The sequence below is a fragment of the Aethalodelphis obliquidens genome, unplaced genomic scaffold (genome assembly GCF_003676395.1).
Source record: "Aethalodelphis obliquidens isolate GAN/ISIS:26980383/991018 unplaced genomic scaffold, ASM367639v1 scaffold1732, whole genome shotgun sequence".
In the NCBI taxonomy this organism is placed as follows: domain Eukaryota; kingdom Metazoa; phylum Chordata; class Mammalia; order Artiodactyla; family Delphinidae; genus Aethalodelphis; species Aethalodelphis obliquidens.
Genome location: NW_020839643.1, coordinates 1 through 5305, shown reverse-complemented (window position 1 = coordinate 5305; position 5305 = coordinate 1). Strand labels below are relative to the sequence as shown.

At 65.7% G+C, this 5305-nt stretch overlaps 1 long non-coding RNA gene across 1 annotated transcript; it reads right to left on the bottom strand.

Annotated features, from left to right (window-relative positions):
• Positions 1 to 395: 395 nt before the first annotated feature.
• LOC113617085 (uncharacterized) lies at positions 396 to 5299 on the bottom strand. The gene is made up of 3 exons (XR_003431501.1): positions 4267 to 5299; positions 3944 to 4115; positions 396 to 3669 (listed from the first exon to the last, which is right to left on the bottom strand). It is a non-coding gene; the product is annotated as an uncharacterized LOC113617085 (long non-coding RNA).
• Positions 5300 to 5305: the final 6 nt, after the last annotated feature.

Genomic DNA, 5305 nt, shown 5'->3' with positions numbered 1-5305 from the left:
CCCCCCCCTCCCCTCCCCCTCTGGGTGGAGAGGGTGGGCCAGTGCCGCTTGTTGTCCCACTCGGGCCAGCTCCTCGCTCCAGTGGTCTCTTGCCTGCTTACGGCAGATCTGCTGGCCAGAGCCTGGCCTTCTAGGCCCCCACCGCGTCACCCCCATTTCTGTGTGAGCCATTTCTGACCACCTGCTGTGAGGGAAGCCTGATGCAGAAAGCTCTGACCGCCTCCCTGGAGACCTCCTCAGGCAGGGGCTGTCCTCAGGCTGGCCTGGGTGTCCCGGTGTGGCTCATGGGGTGGGCATCCCCATCAGAGGTGTTGCTGGGCCTCAGCTGGGTCCCCCCCCCGCTCCCCCCCCCCCCCCCCCCGCCCGCCTGTTATCCTCCTCTTTTCCCTCCCCCTTCAGCCCCCTCCTCTCTTCACAAGGGCACAAAGGCTTTAGCTCCTCCCCGTGTGGACACAGAGGCTCGGTCAGGGCTCAGCAGACAGGTGTCTGACCTCCCTGCAAGAACGAGTAGGGGTCTGTTGGGGCAGGGTGGGCACAGGCAGGAAGCTGCTTCCTCCCTCCCACCCCCGCCCCCAGGGGCCTTGCACCTGAAGTTATTTTACCTGAGTCTTACTGGGATCCAGGACTATGGCCACCAGAGGTCCCAGCAGCAACCCCAGGTCACGGGGCGTCAGCCTGAGGCAGCTCGAGGGACGCCAGCCCCTGGCAGAGGGCCTGTGTCTTCTTTCCACTGCCACGTTTGGGGCAGCAGCTGCTCAGGGCACAGCTGTCTGTTGTCTGGCCCAGGGGGGCAGGAGGGGGCCGGGCCACCTCTCTGACGTGAGATCCCTGGGCTTCACCATCCAAGAGGCAGGAGCAGCAGGGACGCCCCCCCCAGGCCCCACCCACTCCCATTGCCCTGGGTGCTGAGCTGCTTCTGCCTTGGGTGTCGCAGGGCCCTCAGGGGCCTGGCAACCCCCCAGGCCAGAGGGCAGCCCCGGGTCCTGAGTGTCCCCTTTGAGGCCTGCAGGGGACTATCCGGCCAGTGGGGCCTGTGGCCCCGTGGAATCACTTCTCTGAACTGGCCTTACTCCCACCTGTAGCCCAGCTTCCTGCCTGTGCCCACCACCCCTGCCCCAACAGACCCCTACCCGTTCTTGCAGGGAGGTCAAACACCCGTCTGCGGAGCCCTGACCGAGCCTCTGTGTCCACACGGGGCGGGCTAAAGCCAAGCTGGGGCCCAGCAGGACGTGGCTGGAAGCCGGCTGGTGGCCGGTCGGTATCCACCCAGGCTGCTGCCTCAGCCCCTGGGGCCACTGAGGCTAGCCTGCCTCCACTCCTGCCGCCTCCATCTCCCCTCCTTGGGCCTCACCCCCTGGGCCACTCCGCAGGCCCCGGGCTGGGATGCTGGCAGGAGGGTGGGAGGGCCCTGGCTGGGGCAACAGCCCAGGGAGAGAGCTGGCTGCTCACAGCTCCGGAGGCGGCTTCTGGCCCATCTGGCCGCTCAGAAGGAGAAGGTGGGGGGAGGGGTGGGGGAGGGGGAGAGTGCAGGAATTTAGGGACCCCCCCCAGGTGAGGGGGGGCGGGAAGGGGACCAGGAGTCAGGGACACGGGACCTGTTTGGGGTCATTCTCAGGCAGTGGGCACCTCCCAGGCTGCTGCCGCCCACTGCCCAGACAGCGGCACCGGGCCCTGACACGACTGAGCCCCAGTCGGGCATCCAGGGCCTGGGAGCGGCTCAGCAGGCCCTGGAGAAGGGGCGCAGCCCGGCTCCTCCCCCGCTGCTTCCTCCCTCCCCCTCGGGAGTGCCTGGGACCCCTCCGTGGCCAAGCCCCCCTGACCACATTGCCGGTCACCCCACCCAGGCCAGGCACGGCTGAGCTGGCCTTCCCGGCAACCCCCGTGCACAGGGGTCTCCCTCTCTGGGGCCAGCCGAGCCCACGCCATCCTCCTCCCAGCTCAGCCCTGCGTTGACGGTCACCTGTCCAGGAGCGGGGTGGGGGGGTAGGGGGGGCGGCTCTGAGGCCGAGGTTGGGGGGGGGGGGGGGGGGGGGGGTGGGCGGCTCTGAGGCCGAGGTGGGGCAGGTTCCTGACGATTCATGCAGAGGCTGCGTGGTGGAGCTGCCAGGATGGGCTCCCTGAGCTGCTTCCCCCGTGTCTGGCCCATGCGGGGCTCACTTCCGGGCACCAGCCCCGCATCGGAGGACAGACGGGCCGTCCAGCCCCTGTCATCGGCTGCGTGACAGTGAGCTCCGAGCAGGGACTTGAACCCGGGTCTCCTGAGCTGCTGCCCGGCTGGTGGACGTCCCGATTTAGTGGCACTGAGTGGCCTTGAAGGGGGAGTTGGGGTCAGGGGGTGAAGGTGGTGCTGGAGCTCCAAGCCCTGGGGCAGGGACAAGGGGCAGCTTCTCTGGCCTGGGAGACCCAGGCCCGGCCTAGGCAGACGGTGGAGCCAGCTCCCCTCCTGGGTGCCCACGTGCCCCACGGGCTGCTCCTGGGCTGGGGAGGGGCCCCCGAGACCCTCGGGGAGAGGAATATGCCCCCGACTCTGCACCCACGCCCAGCGACCCCAGCTGCCCGGGGTCTGCTGTCCTGCGGCTGGTGAGTGTGGCCAGTGTCCCTCTGGCGTCCCCAGGCCTGGGCGCCCGGCCTGCCCCTCGATTGGTAAGGACTGCCCCAAGTCTCCTGGACCACAGCCTCCTTTGAGGGACCCATCCGCTGCTGGGTGCCCGGGGTGGCCGGTCGCCCCGAATAGCAGCCTCTCTTCCCCACGCGATGAGAGCGGCTGGCCAGCTGGGCAGCGAGGACGCTGCCGAGACCCGGGGCCGTGCAGGGCTTCAGGCAACTGTGGGCGATGGGCCTTCGCAAAGCTGCCCGAGGACGCCCTGCAGCACAGGGTCCTGGGAGCCGACCTCCAGGGAGAGAACCTTCCAATGCTGCCCCGGGTCTACGGTCGGTTGTCCCCGCCACACCCTCCTCCGACCTGCCCTCGCCCTCCCAGCCTTTGTCTGTCTGCCTGCCCGCCCCTACGCTCGCGTCGTTGAGAATGTACAGTAGCCACCTCTGAAGAGGTGACAGACGCAGGTGCAGTTAATCATGAAAATATATTTCATTTCAACCCAGCATATCTGACATATTACGTTTCACCGTGGAATCGTATGTCAGTTATTAGCACGTTTCCGCACATTCTTCTCTTCAGGCTGGGCCTTTGCACGCAGAGTATGGCTCCTGTCGGCCACGTTCCAGGAGCTCGGGGGGGGGGGGGGCCCTTGGGGGCCGGGGCGCGGCGGGGGGGGGGGGGGGGGGGGGGGGGGGCCATGTGGGGCCGTGTGACCGTGTCTGGGGGGAGGGGCCTGGGAGCACAGGAAGCTCCTGCCACGTGCCCACTGGAGCCCGGGGTCATGCTCTGGGCCCTATCTGCCACGTCGAGGCCGCGGGCTCCAAGGAAGCGCTCCTGACCGCCCCTCACATACCACATCAGGGTGCCGGGGGATGCCGAGAAGCAGGGCCCCCCGGAGGTCTGCTGCCCTCCCACCCTGGGCCCGGCCTTCTGCACCTCACCTGTGGGCCGACCTGGGCCCCGAGGCCTGGAAACACCCTCCATGGGCCTCAGTTACCCTGTTTCTTTTCAGCCTGGTCTGAGAGCTGATGCCTCTGGCAGGCCCGGTGTCTTAGTCCGTTTGGGGTCTGCTGTGAGAAAACATCAACACCATAGACGGTGGCTATAGACAGCAGAAATTTCTCTCTCACAGCTCTGGAGGCTGGAAGTCTGAGATCAGGGTGGCAGCATGGTTGGGTTCTAGTGAGGGCCCACATCCAGGTTCTGTGTCCTCACACGGTGGGACACAGCTCTGTGCCGTCCCTTTTATGAGGGCACTGATCCCATTCACCAGGGCTCCACCCTGGTGACCCAATCACCTCCCAAAGGCCCCACCTCCCTAATTGGGGTTAGGCCTCAACATACGAATTTGGGGGCCACAAGCATTCAGGCCACAGCATCTGCGTGGCTCCCACGTGGTCCGTAGCCACGGCTCCCGGTGGGGGTAGGGCACCCCCCAGTCCAGATGCTTTCATCACAGGCACCGTCTGGCGTGGGCCAGGAACAGGGGCCCCTGTGGATTCACTCACTGGCCTGTCTGCGGAAGATGGGTGATAGTTGATTTTCCTCCAGAGAAGCAAAGCAGGAAGAAAGAATTGGCGTGGGAGATCTCCTGTCGCAGAGACCCGGGTCCCCCTGCAGCCCTGCATGTCACAAGCAAACACACGCACTGGAGGGAAGCTCCTTACTCTGTCCAGGCTCCTTGCCAAGCCTGCAAGACGGGCCATGAATCCTAAAGCTCTGACAGAGACGCTGCTGTCCCGGCTGCTGTCACGGCTGGGACTCTGATTCCCAAGAGGAAGTCCAAAATGAAACAGTTTCACTAGTGAAAGGAGAGCCGCGGAGCAGAGGGCAGTTACCAGAAGTGGGAAAGCTTCGCTCTGAGCTCTTCCACCAGATGGTGTGACTCGGTGAGGGTCCCCTCCCCCGGGCGAGGCACCCCACTCCACCTGGTGCCAGGGTGCCCACCCAGCCAGCTTTGGTGGCCCGTCCTCTAGGGTGGGTGATACAGGGCCCCACCCCCCAAGGGCAGACGTTTTTGCCTGAGAGCAAATCAGGACAAACTACAAGGTCGGAGAGGGGTGCATTTTTCCCTGGGAAAATGCATGCTTGCGGAAAATAAATCATTTAACAACTTAGATTTGCTACATTCCAGAATAGAGGCGAGTCGGTGAAGGGTGGGTGCAGCTTCTCACCTGGCACCGTGGAGCCGAGCCTCAGGCTCAGGGGCTGCTGGCAGGGCCGGGTCCCAGTAGAGGAGGGTGGGCCCCACGTGGCATGGAGACCCGGGGTGACCTGTCCCCAAGGCAGGGGGAGCCGGGGCCTCTCCCCTTGGGCCTCTGGAGCGGGGCCCTCCCAAGTTCCGCTCAGCCTTCTTAGGTGTGGGCTGGGGACACCTGGAGCTGGGAGAGGCTGGCAGCCAGCAGAGGCTCCATGTTCCTGAATACCCTGGGGCGGCCGCTGCCCGGAAGTGGCCGCACTTCCCATGGAGGAGGGCACACTGGCTGGGGCCCTTCCCAGCTAGGCGCTGGGTGGGCAAGCCTGCGGGCACAGACCTCTGGGAGGGCCCTGGCCTGCCTGCTCTCTGCCCCGGCTTGCTCCTGCCCCGAGGGCTTTTCCATTCTTGTGCTGAAGACTCAGAGATGCAGGCAGGCCTTTCTGCTCACAACCTCGAGCTCTGTGTCTGTGTGTGTCTGTGTGTCTGTCTCTGTGTGTCTCTGTGTGTGT